This window comes from Saccopteryx bilineata, chromosome 8, assembly GCF_036850765.1.
Source record: "Saccopteryx bilineata isolate mSacBil1 chromosome 8, mSacBil1_pri_phased_curated, whole genome shotgun sequence".
Lineage (NCBI taxonomy): Eukaryota > Metazoa > Chordata > Mammalia > Chiroptera > Emballonuridae > Saccopteryx > Saccopteryx bilineata.
This window is the reverse complement of record NC_089497.1, coordinates 6,890,503-6,913,647: the sequence shown is the minus strand read 5'-3', so window position 1 is coordinate 6,913,647 and position 23,145 is coordinate 6,890,503. Positions and strand designations below refer to the sequence as shown.

The 23,145-nt window shown below is 50.1% G+C and overlaps 1 pseudogene; it reads right to left on the bottom strand.

The window, feature by feature from the left end:
• Positions 1 to 211: 211 nt before the first annotated feature.
• On the bottom strand, positions 212 to 17,866 carry LOC136311629 (small ribosomal subunit protein uS5 pseudogene; annotated as a pseudogene).
• Positions 17,867 to 23,145: the final 5,279 nt, after the last annotated feature.

Genomic DNA, 23,145 nt, shown 5'->3' with positions numbered 1-23,145 from the left:
GAGGGGAAGAGAGACAGAGAGGAAGGAGAGGGGGAGGGATGGAGAAGCAGATGGGTGCTTCTCCTGTGTGCCCTGGCCGGGAATCGAACCTGGGACTTCTGCACGCCAGGCCGACGCTCTACCACTGAGCCAACCGGCCAGGGCAAACAACCTAAAGTCTTGATGGATTAATATAAAAACAGTTTTTTCTTTTGTTTAGACCAGGCTTAATTCAATTTCTTTCTCTTGGGTAGAACTGTGTGGTGGACACAGCTGGAGCCTGGGTTCTCTGTGCAGAAACTCTGGTGTGGGTCTTTAGGAGGTGGTCAGTGACTTCCTTCTAGGGAGGCGTGATGAACACAGTTTCTTCCCAGAGGTCAGGGGTGAGACACCTGTAGGTTTTAGAGACAGCATCAAAGGCGGTCTTGGCGAAGCTGCCCAGCGTGGCAGGGCAGCCCCTGGCCGAGATGTAGCAGTCGCCCCGCTGGCCATCAATTGCACCTTCTTGGGCACAGAGGCTGACACGATGCCAGTGTCCCTGGGAGTGGCACGAGGCACCCCAGCACAGAGCCACAGCGGAGGTCACCTTGCAAAGGGACAGTGTGGGGTTTGCCCATCTTGTCACCCCACCGGCCTCACCGCACAGGGACAATAGAGAGCTTGGGCAGGATGACAACTCTACAGGTGGCAGTGGCGACCTCCTGGGAGCACTCGCCACTCAGGCCAGGCTGGACACCACTAGGAGACGGCTGAGGTTGGCTCACTGTTGGATCATGTCCCTTGTAGTCCCCAGTGGCGACAAATGCCAGGAACCACGTCCTCCGGCCAGCACGGGTCTGCCTTTGCCCCAGCCTACTCTTTAAAACTTCGTCCTTGAGGGACGCCCTTAGGAAAAAAATTAATGACCTCAGATTCCTTGATGGGCAAGAAGAGACAGGTCTCCAGGGCCTTGATCTTCATGACCAGGAGGCGTAGCTGGGTGAAGGAGACCCACTCCTTGTCCTTGGCCGTGAGCTCTGTGACCTGGGCCAGCCCGGCTGCTGCTGTCAGCCCTCCACGGAAGCCGCTGTGGCCCCCGTTCCAGGGCTCCAGGCCCTCCCACAGCACCGTGTCCTCGCCATTCGGTGTTTTCTGGGAGAAGAAGTACAAGTTTATTTCTTGTTCTCTGGGTGGGTGGCAATGGATGGCTCTCCTGAACCGCTCTCTCTGAACCTGTGGGCTCTTTCCACGGGCACAACTTGAAGTCCTTTGCTGGAAGTTGTGTAGGTGAAGAGAGAGAGAGAGAGAGAGAGAGAGAGAGAGAGAGAGAGAAAGAAAGACTATGGGAAGTTGGCGGGGGGCATATTCCATCTGCCGGGATGTGATCAACCCAACTCCAAGGGAGTCTTGTTCCCCCGGGAGCCGAGAAGCACACATCCTGGGTAGGATACCATTGGTTTCAGCCACAACCATGTCTTAGGATTGCCGTGAGAGCTAAACGAGCAATGCATATGAAGCACCTACAAATGTTATTACTTTTAATCCCTTTCACCTCGACGCTCTTGGTTTTTGCTGCCGCTTTCAGAGAGGACAATGCCAGATGGCCAAGTTTTCGTGGTTTCAGTTACCGCAAATACCGTGTGCACCCAATCCGTCTATTCACTCTCCTGGCTGCGCAGCCTGGCCTTGGGAATGGTGACTGCGATGGGCCCGGGGCTGGCTGTCCCGCAGAGGCCTGGCGGTTCTCTGAGGGGACGTGCGAGCAGCCTCGGCCCAGGGAGCCCTGCTGCCCACCCGCAGCGCGGCCGCCTCCCGGCCGCATGGACCAGGAGCTGCTGCAGGCCACCGGGCAGCGTGTGCTTGGTCCTCCTGTTGCTCCCACAACTGGTGTCGGGCACCTATTCCGGCCCGTGCAGCCTCTGCGCACCTGTCAGTGCTTCTGGGTTCCCCCCGGGTCCACTTAATTTTGACATAGTGGTCAGACTGGTGCTAGATGGACCATGGTCTTGCACTTCAGGAGAGGGCTGAGAGTAGCCATGGTGCCAAATAAGAGACGGCCGCCACCTCTGTCGCCTGCACCCAGGAGGCAAAAGAGGAAGGCGATTTTCATCTTCTGTTTCCTTTTATTTTATTTTTTTTAACATAACCATGGATACAACATGAATAGACATTCACTACAGAAAAATTACAAAGTACACATAAGGAAAAGAGTAAAGTAATATCACCTATAATCTCACCACCTAGACATGATAGCAATTAAATTATGGGCCTTTCATTTCTTTTACAAAAATCAGATTTTACTGGGCACATCATTTTGAAGTTTGTTTGTTTGTTGTTAAATGTAATGATATAGTACAACTCGCTTCGGTCATCATGACATTCTGTTCCACATTGTCATTTGCAACAATTATGTGGTAGTGAGTGTCACCGATGTACTATAATATTTTTAAAACACTTTACCAATCGTTGGGCATCCTTACTTCCATAATCAACACCACGACACTCAGTTGATGCTAAAGCCTTGCGCACATCCTTGGCTACGTCATCACCAGCCTGGGTTTTTCCACTTCCCTCAGCTCTCCGCGTTGGAGCGGGGCGTACTGAGCAGAGAACACCTGGCTGGTCACGCTCGCTGGTCATTTAATCAGACATCCGGATTGGAACCGGTGGAACAGGTTGGATTTTAATGCCATAAAAACAAGCCAACCCTAGCTTTGACTCTTAAAATTATTCTTGTTCCCCAGAGAGTATGCCCCCAGCTCAAACACTCCCTGGCACACAGAACAAGGGAACAGCCTCATGCCTTATCTCATACCTTTAAGAGAACACACTGTCATCTTTGCCTGAGTCAAGAGAAGGAGCCCCTGGCTGCGTGGGCTGTGGGCTGTGTTACTATTTATGTAACACGCTTTCTATGCGCTCCAGGGTGCCGAATGTGTCAAGCCAAGGAGAGTGACTTGAAAGATTGCATGTGGGATCGGTATATAAAACGATTTGAAATATACCTTTTTTGTACAATGAATCTTCTTATATTACATGAAATCTACAGATCAGCTTCCAAACAGAAGTTTTTGTAATATGGCCAAAGAAGACCCTCCCCCTAAAGACAGTTTCATAAGCACAATTCCGCTCCTCCTGGATCTTTTCTTACGCTCGCCCCTGGTTCGGCACGGCCCAGTCGGAGGTTAGCGGAGCTCTGAAAGGACTGTGCCACCCCTTAGCTGTAACGTGTCCCGGCTCCTTGGCTGGCTTCACTGGATGAAGTTCCAAGCCCCTCAGCACATGTGATTTCCCTGTCCTGCCGTGTCTGGTCCCAAACCTTCCCCTGCTTTCTTAGTGATCCGCTATGGAGATAACACCTTATAATTGGTTTAAATGTCCGTCTCCTCCTCCCATAACTTGTCTTTTTAACCACAGTGTTGCAGGAAACGCCACCCAAAGGGAGGATCATAGACGCCCAGACAACTTATGGAGGAAGAAGAATTTATTAGTAGCCAGCGGAGCATGTGAAGTTAGTAGCACCAAAGCACGAACTCCCCAAAGTGAGATTTCTTACATCTTATGTATCTTTTACAGTGTCCATGCAAAGGGCACGTGATTCCATTGTCTGAGGTCCTACGTGCACCTCGTGACACCAGGTGGGATGGGGGGGTTTGGGCGGGGCTGCAAGGGGGAAGGGGTGTCCAGACCCCTGGTCCTATCTGTTTACAGATCCTATTTTTCTCATGAGTACTGTAAGCGTCTCCGAGAGATCAGTTAGAGATCTATAGGATGTGGATAATCTTTGACTGGCTGTCGCATCTGAGAACCTCGTGGCTGGTGCACAGGTGGCAATCAATAAGTGTCATTAATAACAGCTAACGCATGATAAGAAGGGTTAGTGTTTATCATGTTCTAAGAGCTTCCCATGTGTAAACCCGTAATCCTAACAGCAGTGCATGGTTTGGTACTATCATCGTCCCCATTCATGGATGAGGAAACTAAGGCTCAGAGGTTGAGCAATTTGCCCAAGATGACAACAATCCATAGATGGTAGAACTGGGATTTGAACTGAGGTTCTTAACCTGTAGTGAATAAAATTCATTGTGGAATAAATGGCGTTAAGCATGTCGTGGGGACAGAGACCACACGTGGGGAAGTACTTCGGTTTTCTCGATAGGTCCACAGGCTCCATGGACTGGCTATTTCTGTTTAAATTGTTTTCACCATTTAGTAGCTTTGCGAGTTTGGAAAAGATTTTTAAATCTTTCTTAGCCTCTATTTTCCCATTTGTAAAATGGGGATAAAATTGGCTCCATTCTAATTAGATTACCATGAACATTAAATGATGCAATCCTTATTCAGTGCCTAGCATACCATAAGAGCTCAATAAATACTGCATACATAAAGCTATTATTACCAGATCATGAGACTCATACTTACTGCTGTTTTTCTGGCCTGAAATGAATATTTAAAATGCCTTGGCAAACGGGACATTCATTCTCCAGTCACCTGCTTTGCGTGTGTGTGTGACATGAATATGAAATGACAAAGTCCCTCGTCCACCTAGAGGGCCTCCGTCAGTGTGTTCTGCACAGTCATTCATATGACAGTTTCCAGGGCAACAACAGAAAGGGCTTCGGAGTCACCACTGCACGACAGCTCTCGGGGACCCTCTAGTTCCAATATTTCATGAGTCAAAGATCCAGGCCCCTTCCAGCCCTCGGGACACCGTGAGAACTTGGAACTTGTGCCAGGACTGGAAGCAGCTCCACCCAGCACCCAGAAAAGAGCTCCCCCTTCACCCCTCAGCTGGTAAGACACCAGCATGCGGCGTCCACCCCACGAGCCTGTTTGGACTCAACCTTCCAGTGACTGACTACATTCTCGTTTAGTTCCTCTCCCACCAGGAGGGAGGTTTGCCCGTGACCTCAGATGCCCTCTTGTTTTATTTCTAGTGGGTCTAAGCAGCTGTGCCCTGAAAATACAGCTCCCACTGGAAGAAATGTGATCTTTTTTCTTTCATCATGGAAGCTCCAAGTTCAAGCCAGAAGTAAGCTGAACTTCTGAAGAGGAAAGGGAGGAGTCAGCCAGCTCCATTGAGAGGGGCGCCGGGACAAAGCACGGAGAGTCCTCAGAAATGAGGGTCCCTGAGGCTACGATGACACCGGTGCATGCAGAGCCCCACCCTGCACTGGCTGGGAGCTGTGCTCCTCCACCCCAACGTCTGGCGAACCCAGCCTTGGGTATCAGTCAGACGTCATCGGTGAAGAAAGGGCCTGGGAGACACAGTCATCTGCCTGGGATCACGGAGTCAGAAGCCTCCGTGAGGCTCGGCAGTTTCCTGTCCTTCCAGAGGAAATGGTCGCTGGGACGGGGCACAGACGCACGGAACCTGTGTCAGAAGGTGTTGGTCAAATAAGTTTTAATTATGATATATGTTTGCTTGCTTATAGTTTGCATTGGGTGTGAGGGACAGGCTGTAAGCAGGCCGGGTCGTTATACCCTAAGGCAGGGGTCCCCAAACTACGGCCCGCGGGCTGCATGCGGCCCCCTGAGGCCATTTATCCAGCCCCCCACTGCACTTCCAGAAGGGGCACCTCTTTCACTGGTGGTCAGTGAGAGGAGCATAGTTCCCATTGAAATACTGGTCAGTTTGTTGATTTAAATTTACTTGTCATTTATTTTAAATATTGTGTTTGTTCCCGTTTTGTTTTTTTACTTTAAAATAAGATATGTGCAGTGTGCATAAGGATTTGTTCATATTTTTTTTTATAGTCCGGCCCTCCAACGGTCTGAGGGACAGTGAACTGGCCCCCTGTGTAAAAAGTTTGGGGACCCCTGCCCTAAGGCTTAGTTTTAAGACTAAGCCTTTCCCACCCTCAGTGACTTTGTATCAGAGACTTCTTTGTTTGTATATTGGATTAAAGGTTTTCATTTCTACACTATAAAGTGGGGCAGACTGGGAGCTTGCTCTCTCTCAGTTCCTGAGATTAGCATTAGAGAGGAGAGCAGAGAAAGGCCACGTGGAGGAGAGAAGCAGCCAAGATGGCGGAGTGCTGAAGGAGAAGCCAGTTTGAGCAGAGTTTGTGCAGAGAGAAGGAGATGGGGAACAGAGGTGAATAAGGCTGGTGAACTAGAAACTTTTGATTCTAGGAAACTCGGATAAGTCAGTGGCTTTGGGAGCCCTGAATGGAAAGGGAAGTGTTTTTTCATTGTGTGTATTTCTTGCCCGCCAGGTGCAAGCTAAGATAAAGATGATGGCCCACCAGTTCTTGTCTCCGTTGTCTCATTACTGTCTGTCGGAATCCAATGCGAACCTGCATGGGCCAGGCGGCTGGGATGGTGGCTACGGCCACTGGCTTTACAGAAGGGCTCTACCTAGCTGTGCCCTTCTGTCTTACTGGGGAGGAACCAGGGGTCAGCGTGAACCCATTTGCCCCTGGTCACAGGGTGACAAGGTCAGAGGATGACTGCCGGTCCATTGTTCTGTCACCCTCACGGGGACACTTCCTGCCTCCTGCGGCAGACCACCCCCGGCCCTTCCATCCGACCCACCATTCCTGCCTGACAGGACTGACGCAGGCTGTGCGTCAGAGTCGTGACACCTCGGTGTGCTACAGAGCGGACAGAGGAGATGTGACAGTTTCATAGGAACTGTTACACCGTCTCTTTTTCTGTCTACTTGTGGAAGTAACTTTCATTCTGGACCCTATATATAGAATTAAATTTCCACCAAAAGAGAGACCACAGAACACCCCCGCCCCCCTTCTCCCCCGTCTAGGGTTACACCACCCAGGGAGAAGCTTTAGGTAATCAGAGGGGGCGGCCAATAAAGTTACCAAACACTTGATATAACCATTCTCTTGCTACATGTGGCTAATGTTAGCAACATTTTCTTAGTGAGAGGAAAAAAGAGAGAGAGAGAGAATTGTTATCGGGATGCTTCATAACTTTGAGTCTTTACAGTATGCAGGCAGTATTATTTAATTCTCAACAACACCAACAGCAGGTGGCTACTGTTATTACCATTTTAAAGAAGGGAAAATCGAAGCACAAAAAAAAAAAGGTTACCTAACTTGCCCAAAGCCTTGCATATAGTAAACAGTCTGACTCCAGAACGGGACTCTTGGTCGTTCTTTTGTTAACCTGCCTTATAAAACTGGGCGCTCTCCCTTCCTCACATGACTTCAGTCGATCTCCTCAAGTTCTGTTCTCCTTCTCTAGGACTAAGTTAAACTACCCCTTCAAGTATCGTGATTGAGCAAACACCTGAACCAAGTTGGTTTGTAACTATGGAGATGCTGGTATCCGATTAATTTGCAGTTTTTTACAAAATGCTGCTTTGGCAAAACTTATTTCCTATTTGAACGTGCTCCGTGGGACATAAGCAATGTTAGCATGTTGGTGTATTTCCTTTCTGCCATTTTCTTTATTTTATTATTTAACACGTACAGAGGGGGAACAGTGCTCTTCTCTCTCGCTAGGTTCCGCGCCAGAGGCTGGGCAGTGCAGACTATCAAAGGACAGGTCAACAGGAGGATGTGCGAGTTTCTTCGTGCGCGCCACGGGCACGCACACTGGGGAGCTCAGTAATGAGTCACTTAAAGGGGTGCTCAGAGTTTGGGGCTAATATTACCATCCTAACAAAGGATCAGATAAATTATAGATTAGGGCAAAACAAAGGGAAGGGGTTTGGGGCTTCTGGGGGCGGTCAGTTGTGGGGAAACTAATGGAAGATTACAGCTATTTCAGTAAGATTTGCTTGTGCAGACTCATCTCGGGGCCCCTCTGTCTCCAGTGAGAACAGGTGCTCTGATCTGGTCCCGGAGAGGGGAGGGGGGACGCTTCCACCCAGGAAAATTGATATCTTGCCTTATACACAGACGGAAGAAGGGCAAAGAGCTCTTTCTACGCTTGCTGCTTCTTAACCGTTTTCAGCTTAAAACAGTTATTATGCCAAAATGGCACCTTTGGGTCCCCTTCACATGATAGGGATGCTTTCAATTTCTAACTGCCTCTTCCTCTCCTTGTTATGTAATATGTTGTTTGGTGTGGTTATGTAGTCTTTATAACTGCCAGTTTTCAGTGCACAAATAACATTTCATGATAGAACACGTAACATTTATGATAGAAACGTGAGTAGGTTTCTGTCAGAATCTGCTCACGGTGATGGATAAATAGGGCATCTAAAACCTGATGATGAGATGTTTGGACCTGTCCCAAATTTCTCCTGTTATCAGTGCCACTGAATTGCATCTTTAAATTACCAGATATTTTTTATTCTAGTTTAGCAAAGTTTGAATTCTCTTAAGGAGGCGCAAAGCACGGTTTAAGTCTTGGTGAGTTTAGGTAGGAAGAGTTTGAGGAAATGCAGATGTGTCCTGAGCCAACCCAGAAGCCCCGGTCAGCTCAGGGAGCCACGGCCTGCGTAGATCGGTAGCCACGAGAGCGGCGCGTTGCCGCAACAACCGAGAGAACAGGTACACGCGATTTAGGAAGGCCGGACACATCACCAGGTCTCAATATTCCATCTGGAAAGACAACAGTCATATGTAACACAAGGAGCCTGCCTAGCCATCTATCTACACAGGAGCAGCTTTTTCTGAAGATGACAAGCTCATCACGATCCCCAGATCACCAGGGACATTCTCAGTTCTTCGCAATAACCCAAGTGCACACAAGCGCATGCGCAGGCAATCCAGACGGGACCATTTTTTTTGCTCGTTCCTGCTTGAGAGGTGAGCGACCTTGGGATTCGGAGTCCGGAAGAACTCAGGATCTCAGCCTCATCCCTTCTCACCACTAAGACTGTTACTGAATGTGACTGTTTCTCAGTCTTCTCACATGGTGATGTGGGAATTGCATTTAAGGAAATGATTACATGACTTTAAAGAAAAAATACTTTAAAAACCACAACACAGTACCTAATGCGAGCTCTTAATTGTGAGGGCATTTAGAAATGCGAGCTTTATTATCTAATCATTCCCCATCTCAGGGGCTGAGGGTGGAACTGATCATATCCAGAGTAGTTTGCGAGTTTTCAAACCTAAGATATTGGTGAATGCTGCTATCTATCTCCGGCCGCAGGAGATCCAGAAGAAGGCGTGGCACACCCTCAGCCTGTCCCACGGGCGTGCGGAGTCTGAGCTGCCCGTCTGCAGGGAACTGAGCAGCTCTCCGGGTCGCGGGCAACCAGAAGAGCATCCCCTTTGCTTTCTTGCTGAGGTGGTGGGAGCCCATTTTGCTCAATTACTTTTCTACTGGATCCCTTGGATCCCCGTGAATGTCTGAGCCTGTGAAACTCCTGGGAAGTCATGATTAAATCTTGGCAGTGTCTTCCACCTCCTTGCCCACCCACTCAGTAAATTTAGGTGCCAAATTCTTTGGTTCTGTTCTTTCAAATGAGCGTCCCCTCCCTGGGCCTCCAGCTGCTGCCCTGAGCTTTCTCCACGGTACACTGCCTCTCGCTTTGTCTAGTGTCATCACCTATTTGGCCTCCCAGCTTCCTGTTTCCTCATTTCAACCCATCACTGACAAAGACGGATTATAGTCCTAAAATAATACCACAATTTTTGCCTCAAAATAATCTGCTGTCTCCAATCGCCTGATGAATTAAGTACAAACTATTCTAACATTTTCAAGGCCTCATACAGAATGTCCAGGCAGCAGAGACTGCTGAGTTTGTCTCTCTTCCTTAACAAGGACTGTTTTTCTAGTGAATGTTAGCTAGACATATGGCTGCTCTGAATAAGGACTACATTTCCCAGCCTCCCTTTTGGTTAGGTGTAGCCATGTGACTTAATCCTGCCAGTGAGGTGTAAGAAGGGATTCATGCAAATTCTAGGAAGTACCTTAGGAGAGAGACCCCTGTCTTCTGCCTTCCCCTTCTTCTTTCCTGCTGGCTGGGATGCAGATGCAGTGGCTGACACACTGGCAGCCACAGTGAACAAGAGATGACAGCGACATGCTGAGTCTGATGGAAACCTGGTTCTCTGACCCTGTAGAGCAGTGGTCCTCAACCTTTTTTGGGCCATGGACCGGTTTAATGTCAGAAAATATTTTCACGGACTGACCTTTAGGGTGGGACGGCTAAATGTATCATGTGACCGAGACAAGCGTCAAGAGTGAGTCTTAGACGGATGTAACAGAGGGGATCTGGTCATTTTTAAAAAATAAAACATCATTCAGACTTAAATATAAATAAAACAGAAATAATGTAAGTTATTTATTCTTTCTTTGCGGACCGGTACCGGTCTGCGGCCCGGGGGTTGGGGACCACTGCTGTAGAGCACATAAGTCCTGAATTCACTATCGTGGGACTTCTTTTACATAGAAAAGAAATAAACTTCCATCCTTACTGTTTTGTTTTACTGTACTTTTCTACATATGCATTTGCACAGCTTTATTGAGGTATAATTGATATACAAAAGAAAAAACTGCACATATTTAACACACACGATTGGACAAGTTTGGACATATGCATACCATCACCACACTCCAGGTAATGGGCATGTCCATCATTTCCAAAAGTCCCTTTGTGACCTATTACAGTTGTTGTTAACATGAGATCTGTTGTCAACAAATTGTAAGTGCCCAACATGGTGTGGTAAGCTCTGGGCACTGTTGTACGGCAGATCTCTACAACGTAAGTAACTGGCATAGTGACACCTATACCGACTGAACTACTGCCCACTCCCCACCCGCCAACCCCTGGCGGTCACCTTTCCGTTCTCGCCTATGAGTGTGGTTATTGGAGGGGCTTCATCGGAGCGTAACCACGCTGTGTTTGTTCTGCCGGCACATGGATCTGTCACATGGCGTATCCTCCTGGTTTACCCACGTTGTCACAGAGGACGGGCTTTCCTTCTTTCTTTTTAAAGAAGCTGAAGAATATTCTATTGTCTGACCATACCACTTTTTCTTTATCCATTCACCTGTTGAAGTCGCGTGGGTTATTTTCATATCAAGTGAATAGTGTTATAGTGCCCATGGGAGGGCAGATCTCCTCAAGATCCCGATTTCAGTTCTTTCAGCTATCTGCCCATTAGTGGGACTGAGGTCAGAACACGCATTTTTAAGAACAGATTTACTGAGATATCATTTACATACCATAAATATCACCCTTTAAGACTGCTGTCTGCTTGAAGATTTGTCACCTACCCTTTGGACCCAGAACTTTTTTGTTTATTTATTACAGTTAGCCTTTATAGTTATTTATGTACCTGTCACATCTTTTCTACTCATATCCTATACTACTTGGCACTTTAAAAGGCTCAATTGTTTATTTGTTATTTAAGACTTGGTATGCTGATTATATTTCTAAATGTATAAAAATATTGGTTAAGTTCTAATTCCAAAATGAGAAAAAATAAAATACTATATTTGAGAAACCTATACATACTTTGACTTGTCCCTAGAAAATGGATTTCTACTCAACGCAACACACTGAATTTTAAAAGTTTATTTAGAATAGAATTGAAAGCAGGATCTGAATTAATAAAATTGTCAATTGTTCTTTTATTATGCACATACTAGTTAGATTCTTGACACAGAAAAAATATGGGACATCTCTAATGGTTAGTTAATATTAGTCATTGCATTTTGCAAATGAGGAAACTAAAGCCCAGAATTTTAAAAAGTATTATTTCAGGAAATGGTACCTCAATATTCAATACTGTCTAGATTTTAATCATAACCAGTTTCCTTCACTATGAGGATTTTACTTCTGCAGCATTAATCAACACTTCTCAAAATGTGGTCTGGTCCTGACCTGTGCTGGCGCAATGGATAAAGCATCGACCTGGAATGCTGAGGTCACAGGTTCAAAACCCTGGGCCTGACTGGTCAAGGCACACACAGATAGGAGTTGAGGCTTACTGCTCCTCCTCCCCGTCTCTCTCTCTGTCTCTCCTCTGTAAAATGAATTAAAAAGAAATATTCAAAATATGCTGTGTAGAAGACTACAGATGCTTGATTAACACGTAGGTTCTGGCCCTGCCCCATACCTATGAATTAGTCTCTGGGATGGGGCTCTGGAATCTGCATTTTTAATGAGCCCTTCAAAAGATTTTTTGGCACATTGGTGTTTGAGAACCTCAGCTCTCCATAATTAGTGATACAGTAAACCAGAGGACCTCAGCCCTGGCCAAGCCTCAGAAGCCTTCATGTAGCTTGAATTACCTTCCTCTGCACCCCACCGTGAGAGATTCTGAGGTGTCAGCTTTGTAGACTGCTGCATTCTACTCTCACTTAACCAAGGCTCAACTATCCAGAGGTTTGGGATACATTTGACCCCTGAACAACACAGGTTTGAACTGCACGGGTCCACATAAATGGGTATATTTTTTCAACAAATATTCAGTCAGCCTTCCACATCCATGGTTGTGTTAGTGTAGATAGCTAGATATTAATAAAGGCAGGGAGCAAAAGGAATCGGACTTCATTAGACATCATCAGCTAACAGAATCTGACAATAAGCCTGCTTGCTTCATTCTCTGCCCTTGGGGCCTAATCCCCTGAAGCAAGCAAGAAGGATCATTATGGGGAAAAGAAATAAAAACAGCAGGAGAAATTCCTCTGCTGGGCGCTTGCTCAGTAAAAGTCAAGATGGCCAGGGAGGTGGTTCTACTTTGAGGCGTGCAACAGTAAGAACCAAGATGGCTACCATAGAGACCTGTCAGTCTAGCCTAAGAAAATGATCTGATTGGATAAGGGACACAGAACCTCAGAAAATCTAGGAAATAGACGGATTAGGGGCAGGAACCAGTAGAAGACCACAAAAGATTGGGAAACTGATTGGTTAGTTTGAAAAAGCATATGGTCTTTCTCAAGCCCAAGGTAATATAATCAGCCTATCAATGGAGCTAGTGCACTCTCTCTCTCTCTCTCTCTCAGAAGCGCTCACCCTTGTGCTCACGTGTTCTCTCTCCATAGCAGTGAGCAGCTAGCAACCACCCAGACTCCAAATACAGCACCAGCCAAAGCACAACAGGGAATAGAGACTTCGCTAGCCAGACAGGAACAAAAGCTGAACTAGACTGAGCTTTGATATAAACCGAATCAAAGGCACAGACTTTCTGGGACAGACAGTCCCACCGTGAGACATCGGGAACCCGGGGAAGCCTCCTATTTTCAACCAAATAAACTTTACCACCAAACCTCGACCTCCCTTACGTGTCTGCTGGAACGCTTTCCCTGTGACTCTGTGAGAGGACTCATTTCCACCAGCCTCAGTTTCACAGCCGAGGATTTAATCAACCGCAGGCCAAGAAACAGCACATCTGTTCAATCTGCAGTTAGGAGTCCTCGGATGCGGATGGCCAACTTTATGCACTTTTCTATGCTATTTTATATAAAGGACTCAATCATCTGCATATTTTCGTACGGGGAGGAGCCAACCCCCCCGTGGGTACCAAGGGGTAACTGAAGTTTTTGAGTGGTCAGAAGTTATACTTGAATTGTCCACTGGGTGGGGGTCAGCAACCATAACCCCTGCATTGTTCAAGAGTCAACAGTAATTGTTTAGTGGACTATGCGTTTGGATGAAAAAGCAGTAAAAGATTTTTGTAAGAATCTAACATTTCACCTTAGGCATTGAATAACATGTGGAAATAGATAAGATTTCTGTATGTTCTTCAGGCTAAGCCTTCCTGGCCATGGAGGAAAGTTGGAATATTACATTTTAGAAATATTTTCAACAAGAGGGTATTAATTTTCCAAAAGACCACTAGAAAAAAAAAACACCTGTTAATCAAGAAAAACTAAGCTTCTTGGCCTCATTGTAGTGAGAGAAAACATCACCTTGACATCCAGGCTGTCTCAGAAAGGGACAGCTGAAGGGGGATATTCGGAGGGCTTGAGGACCCGGGATGAATGACCGCAGCAGCTGCGGGTGGTTAGGCGGGGAGGAGAGGGTCTTAGACTGGCTGCTAAGCAGTCCCTCTGAGAAGTCATTTTAACTGGTTCTCAGTCTTCTCCTCCAGGAGCAAGTATTTCTTAAACCAAGTCGGTAAATTATTTGGTCTGGCCCCCAGGATTGTTAAACACAGAAGAACAAGTACCTTTGTTGTCATTCTAATTTCATCCTAATGAAAATATTTGCATGAAGCCTCAATTATCTGTAAAGACCCACTTTCCAGAATTCTACATTCTGTAAGCACTAGGGTAGGGTAGCAATCAACATTTGTATTTTATTTAACAGTTTACAGAAAGATTCACATACCTTGTAATGTCTTTTGATACAACTTGTGAAATACTATAGTTAAGCCATATGCTTTAACCTTCCCATTTTACAGATGCAGACATGAAAACTCAGGGAAGTTACACTACTCACAAAAATTAGGGGGTATTTCAAAATGAATATGAAGTAATAAAAAAAGAAGCATTTGATTTTTTTATTAAACAAAAACATCAGAAAAGCAAACAACAAGTCAAAGAAAGTTGTTTGATTATGCAAATGAGATGCAAAAGCAACTTTTACTTCATTGGTGAAAATGCACCGTACAAAAGGCTGACAATACTGGAGCGTCTGCACCTTCCCTGATCCCCATGCTTTTGTGAGCAGTGTATATAACTTGCCCTAAAAGTAAAGTGCTTTACCTAGGAATGAAAACCTGGTACCCAGACTCCAAAATCCACAGTCTTCAATAGCACTACACACAGGTTTTATTATGTTATACTGTAGGATTAAAAAAGAAAGAGAGAAAACGAGAAGGGAGGGGAGGGAAGGAGAAAAGGGAAGGGGAGGAAGAAGAGGAGAGGGGAAGGGGAGGGGAGGTGGGGAGAGGAGGGGAGGGGAGAGGAGGTGGGGAGGGGAGAAGAGGTGGGGAGGGGAGTGGAGGTGGGGTGGGGAGAGGAGGTGGGGAGGGGAGGGGAGGTGGGGAGGTGGGGAGGGGAAGGGAGAGGAGGTGGGGAGGGGAGAGGAGAGGAGGTGGGGAGGGGAGGGGAGAGGAGGTGGGGAGGGGAGGGAAGGTGGGGTGGGGAGGGGGGGTGGGGAGGGGAGGGGAGAGGAGGTGGAGGGGAGGTGGGGAGCGGAGGGGAGAGGAGGTGGAGAGGAGGTGGGGAGGGGAGGTGGGGTGGGGAGGGGAGGTGGGGAGGGGAGGGGAGGTGGGGTGGGGAGGGGAGGTGGGGAGGGGAGGGGAGATGGGGAGGGGAGGGGAGGTGGGGTGGGGAGGGGAGGTGGGGAGGGGAGGGGAGGGGAGGTGGGGTGGGGAGGGGAGGTGGGGAGGGGAGAGGAGAGGAGGTGGGGAGGGGAGGGGAGAGGAGGTGGGGAGGGGAGGGGAGAGGAGGTGGGGAGGGGAGGGGAGAGGAGGTGGGGAGGGGAGGGGGGGTGGGGAGGGGAGGGGAGAGGAGGTGGAGGGGAGGTGGGGAGCGGAGGGGAGAGGAGGTGGAGAGGAGGTGGGGAGGGGAGGTGGGGTGGGGAGGGGAGGTGGGGAGGGGAGGGGAGATGGGGAGGGGAGGGGAGGTGGGGTGGGGAGGGGAGGTGGGGAGGGGAGGTGGGGAGGGGAGAGGAGAGGAGGTGGGGAGGGGAGGGGAGAGGAGGTGGGGAGGGGAGGGGAGAGGAGGTGGGGAGGGGAGGGAAGGTGGGGTGGGGAGGGAAGGTGGAGAGGGGAGGGGAGGTGGGGAGGGGAGGGGAGGTGGGGAGAGGAGGTGGGGAGGGGAGAGGAGGTGGGGAGGGGAGGGGAGAGGAGGTGGAGAGGAGGTGGGGAGGGGAGGGGAGAGGAGGTGGGGAGGGGAGGGGAGGTGGGGTGGGGAGAGGAGGTGGGGAGGGGAGGGGAGATGGGGAGGTGGGGAGGGGAGAGGAGGTGGGGAGGGGAGGGGAGATGGGGAGGTGGGGAGGGGAAGGGAGAGGAGGTGGGGAGGGGAGAGGAGAGGAGGTGGGGAGGGGAGGGGAGGGAAGGTGGGGTGGGGAGGGAAGGTGGGGTGGGGAGGGGAGGTGGGGAGGGGAGGGGAGGTGGGGAGGGGAGGTGGAGAGGGGAGGGGAGAGGAGGTGGGGACGGGAGAGGAGGTGAGGAGGGGAGGGGAGAGGAGGTGAGGAGGGGAGGGGAGGTGGGGAGGGGAGAGGAGGTGCAGAGAGGAGGGGAGGTGGGGAGGGGAGAGGAGGTGGGGAGGGGAGGGGAGGTGGGGAGGGGAGGTGGGGAGGGGAGGGGAGAGGAGGTGGGGAGGGAAGGGGAGGTGGGGAGGGGAGGGGAGGGGGAGGGGAGGTGGGGAGGGGAGAGGAGGGGAGGGGAGGGGAGGGGAGGGGAGAGGAGGTGGGGAGAGGAGGTGGAGAGGGGAGGGGAGAGGAGGTGGGGAGGGGAGAGGAGGTGGGGAGGGGAGAGGAGGTGGAGAGTGGAGGGGAGAGGAGGTGGGGAGGGGAGAGGAGGTGGGGAGGGGAGAGGAGGTGGAGAGTGGAGGGGAAAGGAGGTGGGGAGGGGAGAGGTGGGGAGGGGAGAGGAATCTGGGAAATAGCCCTTGAAGGCTGTTTAATGTAATTTGGTTACAGGAATAGTTGAGAGAAAATTATACAGAAGAAGCTATAACAGGTCAACAGTAGAGCAATAATTAAAGTATAAGTCAACCGAGCTATAAGAAATAAACCACGGCTCTCTGCGCGCCCAAACCACTGCACGGCACTTTTGTCTTGGTTGCTGTCAGGTTTTCAATGCAGACAACCTGGAAGCAAGCTCTGTGGGTTCCACAGTATAAAGTCTTACAAAGTTAAAGGTGCTTTTCAAGTTCACAAAGACTCCCTTCCCACCCACCTCCCCCAAGCCGGACCAGGAAGGTATAAAGCTTTTCAAGTGGAAACTTCCTGGTGGGGCTTAATGGACTGTGTCAATTCCATTAATGGCATGAAATATTCCACATTTCCAAATGTTCCTTTAAATTTCAGATTTGTCTAAATGGGTGTTTTCAGATAAACAAATGCCACAGTTCCTTCTGGACTAGAAAAGCACCTTCTATGGTAATCTGGAGAAATAGCTACAAAGCCACATGAGGGGAGATATCACAGAGATCATGGATATAGCATATATAATTAGCTATCCCTTAGGAACTGAATGTCCAAAAAGATTAATTAAACATCCACTGCTTCTTCCAAATGGAAAAGCTCAGTGGTGCCACGTGCTTTTCTCCAGGGGGCGCAATACTGCAAGCTGGAGGCTCTCAGCCCTCTCTGTGCATTAGGCTTCTGCTGTGCAGGCCTCCCACCAACCTGGTCAGGTATTTCCATTCCCCAGTAATTCCAGTGTGGGGCTAGAAGTTCCCGAAATGTGGTCCCCGACCAGCAACATCACCATCACCTGGGAACTTTCTAGAAATGCAAGTTCTTCAACCCCACCCAGGCCCCTATGTATCAGAAATCCTGGGGGTGGGACCTAATTGTCCGTCTTCTTCTGTGCTAAAGCACTACTAAAAAGCCCTGCTCTACATGAAAGGGCCGTATCCCTTTACCTGCAGCTTAAGGATCACAAGCCCACCCTGCCTCAAAAACTGCTCCAGACATGTGGCTTTTGTCTAAAGACAGAAGCTACTGTTGACAAAGAGCTCTGGCTTTGAGGTGAACTGCAAAGTACCACGGAAACATAAACTGTGGGGCTTTAGGGCAGAAGAGGACGTGGAAGTCCCGGCCCCAACCCCAGGGCAGGTCCTGTGAGGCGAGCTGGTCTCCTACCGAGTCTCTCCCGGGGGGACCACGGTCAGTGACCATGGCCAACACTTGAAGGTTGACTCCTAGCACATATGACACCTTCTGACTGCGAGGTGTTCTTCAGGGATCCGCCTCTCCCCATCCAGTCCCTGGACGAAGCCAGAGTCCTCTCCGCTCCGTCGCCTTACCTGCCCGGCGACACACGCGTCGCCCTGGAGGACCATCGAGACCCTTGGCCACGTACTTCCTTCCAGTCTTCATTTCCAGCGGCCTTCCGCTGTCCTCATGCTGGACCATTCCTGCTTGCAGATCTCCTAGACGCACTCACTCAACCACCCGTCTCTGGCCCTTCGCCTCCTGTCCGTCTGGTGTCTTCCCTCCAATGCCCCTGGTCGGTCTCACCCGCCCCTCCCCTCGACAAGCTCCTCACTTTCTAACTCTATTGCTCCTCCTGAGAGAATGCGTGCCCCTCCGTCAATGACAGGGAATAAAAAATATACCTGTTTCATGTCTCAAAACACACTTCCCATCACTGCTGTTTGAGTGTCATCGTTCTCCTGGACTCCCTGCCGCCCCAACGTGACGGAGGAAGTCCCTTGCGCTCCCAAAGGCGAACCTCCCCAGGTGCGTTCCGGTCTCTCCCTCCGCCCCTCCTCTACGCAACCGCGTGCTGCCCGAAGCAACCCTGATCCTCCCACCTTTCCAGGGTTACTATAGCAGCGGGTGCTTCCTGTCAGCTGTTCAGTGAGTCCGATCGGTCCTCGCTGAATCCTTCCCGGTGAGAAGACACATAAAGTCATTGTTTGATTCCCAGTCTCCCCGCTCGTTCTTCCCACGGGAGCTGCCTACATCTCCTCCTCTCTCTCACTGGGTGCATCGCTTGTTCCATTGCCATTCCTCCCCTGGACCGTGTCCCCACCACTGTCTGTCACCACGGAGCTCCGTGTGGTGAAATCCAGGCCTCCCTCCCACCTCCTGCCTTGTCATCCCCACTTGGTAATCCCCACTAGAAGATAAATGTCGTGAAAACAAAATCTTGCCTGACCAGGCGGTGGCACAGTGAGTAGAGCATCGGCCTGGGACGCTGATGAGCCAAGTTTGAAACCCTGAGGTCGCCAGCTTGAGCACAGGGTTGCCAGCTTGAGTGTGGGATCGTAGACACGACCCCCGTGGTCACTGGCGTGAGCCCAAGGTCCCTGTCTGGGCTGGAGCCCCCCAGTTAAGGCACACATGACAACATCTTTGTCTGGTACCTGCTGTATCTGCATCCCAGAATAGTTCTGGCACATAGTAGGTACTCAATAAACATATGAATCACTCAAGTTTTTAAATTCTCATCGCATTAGAGTGCATGGAGGGAAAGTAGAACATAGAAAAAAGGCACAAAAAGGATGAAAGGAAACAGGTGAAAAGAACTTGAATGAAACAGGGGCTCTACCCTCCTATCGGGAACAGCCGTGATCAGGAAGGGCTGTGGTTCCCCTGAGGCCATGCTCTCTCCAGCTGGCCTGCCCACCTTCCCAAGCTCTCCTTGCGTCCCCTCTGCCAGAGGCCTTCCCCTCCTCTGGCTTTGGTGGTATTGTCACTCCTCACACCGCCCTCCCTCCCCAGGAAACGTCAGCAGCGTCGCCTCCCGTCTGATACCCACACCACCTCCCAGTGAGATGCCCGCAGCCTGGTCCCCTCTTCTGGGCTCCAGCCCCACATCCTCACACATCCCAGCCTGCCCAACACCTCCACCTGCGTGTCCACTTCCCCATCCCCCGTGTTTCCCGACTTTCCCTCGTTCTCTTTCTCAGCAAGCCGCACGGCCTTCCGCCTGGTGACTCGGGCTAGTTATGCTCTTGGTCAAAGAGACAAGAAAACTCAACGCTGTCTTTTTGTTTCAAATAAGAGTGGTACTATTATTTTTAAATGTTAGTTCAATATGTTTGTGTTTTGGTTGCATCAGTCACACCATAATGAAAGGGGGGAAAGAACAGGATCCTGAGAAAGACGAAAGTATCAGTCAAGTGCATTTCAGCGTGGCCGAGTGCAAGGAATTGTGTTCTAAGGCTAACAAACGAAAGTTGCCGACCCAGGGCCGGAGAAACCTAATAGCCGCCATAATTGTGTCTGCTGGGTGAGGATCATTTAAGTAACTTTATCTGGGCAGGACATTTGGAGTCTGGCCTGTCTTAGGAGCTGACACGCTCCCCTTAGAGAGAGAGGGCTGGGAGAGGCTGGGCCCGGGCGGGGGGGGGGGTCCCACATCCTTCCCACTGACTCCGGGGTTCTTGTCCTCATAACTCCTGCTTCCTTCGGCCCACGGTGTTTCACGCCTGATGGGGACCCAGCCCCACTAAGGTGTCAAATTAGGTAACCTCACGCTTAGACAGTGACTCATTTGGGTCAGGCCTGTGCACTGGGGCTCAGACAGGCCTCCATTTTGTGCATTTTGGGGGGTGATGGGAGGTAGAAGGAGTTGGATTGTGTTGGGAAAGGAAATGTAGTGTTTGAACTGAAAGCATCTTTGTGAGGCTGTCCTTTTGGACAATTTTTTGCCTGGCTGCCTCGGTGCAAAGCTACGGGGAAGCCATTGCCCATTAAAAAAAAAAAAAATTATTAGATTTTGAAAGATGTCTGTAATTGTGGCAACAACAACAACAAAAGCTTGATGTCTCACTAAAAAGACTTTAGAATTAGACCAAAAGAAGATTTTTAAAGGGGACAAAGGGTTGTGATGGTCCTCTGCAAGCTTCTGGAGGGGGCGGGAGCTGGTTTATCAGAAGCATTCAGATACAAAGCCAGTAGGTCTGTCAACAAGAATGGCTGCATTTAGCTAAGGAGACTCGGGGCCGCTGGACACTGGCCTCGGGGGCTATGGCATGGACACGGGCTTTCTGTCACAAAGACCAGCTCCCTTAGCTACGAGTCCTGGCATTCGGGGTTTTTCCTCACTTTACACACAAAGCCTTGAACTTTCCCACTTTCCAACATGTCCTGGACGACAGCTGGGACGTATTTCTGAGCCTCGGAATCTCTGGAATTCAGGTGGCATTCCATCAGGGGCGTGCTGCCCAGCAGAGCAGGGTGGACTCCGCCCGCTCTCCGGGGCTGAGGGGCCTGAACTTGTTAAAACTCATTTCTGTGTTCCCTGAACAAAAACGCGCACATTCACGTAATGTTTTCCTCTGCTCGCAATATCTCAGGCTTCCTGGGATCCCCACGGTGTGACCTCGATGACCTCGTGTGTTCTCGCTGGCAGACTGGCCGTTTCGGTTGGTACACACCCAGTGGGACCCGTCTGCCTCACTCGCTGCTCCTGCAACAGGCCTGGCTGGACGCAGGAGGGAAAGGCCGGCCCCTCTGGACCAGCTGGCCCCTCCGGATCCGAGTTCCAAGACTGTATTTGTGTCCTGGGCTGAGCCACTGTCCCTGCTGCTCACAAATAGGACGGCCAGGCGTTCACAGAGACGGACACGCACACACGGGACCCCACCTTTGGCTTCCGGATCAGAGGGTCAGCGGTGTCTTTTTTATTTTGTCTGCACCTTGACATTTTCCAGTCCGGGCCAGTCTGCAGACAAATGACCCGCTCCTTGTCAGACCGCGGGCTCAGGCGACGGTGGTGGCCGCACCTGGTTTTCCCGATGCCCGCCAGGCAGTCTTCTCCCACAAGCCTCTCACACTTCCCAAAAGGTGACGTGTTAGCAGTCTGTTTATAAAACTGCGAAGGAACATTGTCATGAGGTGCGAACAGAAGAGGTGCTGGAGGGGAGAGGAATGTTTCCCACCAGGTGTGTCAGCACTGGCACCTGCCTCCCAGGTCCCTGGGACACGTCTCTTACTCTGCATGGCCCGCCGGGCCTGGTCCTGGTCCCGGTCCCAGTCCCGGTTCTGGAGGGGCAGTCTGGGCCGAGTGGGGCCCGGGAAGGCAGACACACAGTGGTGAACACTCGGCTCGGGTCCAGGATGACTGGGCCTGTCAGAATCCACCACTGTGTCTGAGAAGTGATTTAAAGTCCATGCTGAGGGGAACTTCTCTGATCACAGCAGGAGGCAAGAGTCCCAGAGGTCAAGGGTCTGCGGAGTTCAAATACCCCTGGCTGACTGTAGTTGCCCCCAGCATTATATTAAACTTGGACAGGCCATCAAGCAAATAAAGACTCCCTTCAAGGCAATGGTGATGAATCAATCATTTTCGGGAGCAGTGGCCACTGGGGCGTGGACTTCAGGAGTGTCACACGGTTTTCTCTAGTGACTTACCCAGCTTGCTGTCTGCCACCTTGCTTTTTGAACCTCTTTGGGGAAATCCCAGCATCAGAAGTTAATGTCCTGGGTAGAAGCTGCCACAGACCAGCGCGGCTCCTAAGAACTGTGCGGAATGAAGGAAACAGACTTATTAAGAAAAAATGGGACCAGAAGGACTCTTCAAAATGCTGATGGCAATATCCGAGTGCCCCACAGCCCCAGTTTGCTTTATTATATAGCCATATGCAAATCAAGGAAGTCCTTGATACAAAGTTACACATCGAAGCTAAAACAGGAACTCTCCCAAGGCATAAACAGGAATCCCCCCACCATGTATAAGTGAAATCAACCAACATCTGAACAAACAAAGAGTAAGAGGAAGGGCATGTAAATTGCTTCCAGCAACTTAAGCAAGCAAGTGAAGTAGGTGCAAATACTCAGCTTCATAGCCAATATGGCGGTGAAGGGGGGAGAACTTAGCCTTTTGCTAAGCCCCAAATCTACAAAGGCTTTTTGCCATTTACGGTCCATAACAAGAAGCTACCATCAGAGATTACTCATCAGGTCTGGCAGCAGCCACTGGTGCCCACATCCGGGGAGACTGCTTTCTCGTTCCTGCGGGGGTCAGACCAGGCTGTCCCCGACATCCCTGGGGGTCAGGGGGCTAAGTGCTGACGGATTACCCCCTTGTCTTGTGCTTCGTGTTTGAGTTCAGAAAAGCGTCGAGTTGTAAGGTGTTCCGAGCACCACAGGACCCCTGGCCCTAACCTCAGTCAAATGATTGTGACCGGGGCACGCGCCTATCCACCTCGGAGCCGAGACCCTCTGGGCCTCCACTGGACTAAATGCCCTTCAGTCTCCAGTTTACATTCTGTTCACTCATTCTTTATTTTTATTATTTTTTTAATTTATTTATTTAGTTTTTGTATTTTTCTGAGGTTGGAAACGGGGAGGCAGTCAGACAGACTCCCTCATGCACCCGATCAGGATCCACTCGGCATGCCCACCAGGGGACAGTGCTCTGCCCATCTTGGGCCGTCGCTCTGCCGCAATCAGAGCCATTCTAGCGCCTGAGGCAGAGGCCACAGAGCCATCCTCAGCGCCCGGGCAAACTTTGGTCCAGTGGAGCCTTGGCTGCGGGAGGGACAGAGAGGAAGGAGAGGGGGAGGGGTGGAGAAGCAGATGGGCGCTTCTCCTGTGTGCCCTGGCCGGGAATTGAACCCGGGACTCCTGCACTCCTGCACGCCAGGCCGATGCTCTACCACTGAGCCAACCGGCCAGGGCAGTTCACTCATTCTTATTCACCACTCCTTCGGTTTAGGATGATCGCTCCTCCCTGTGCT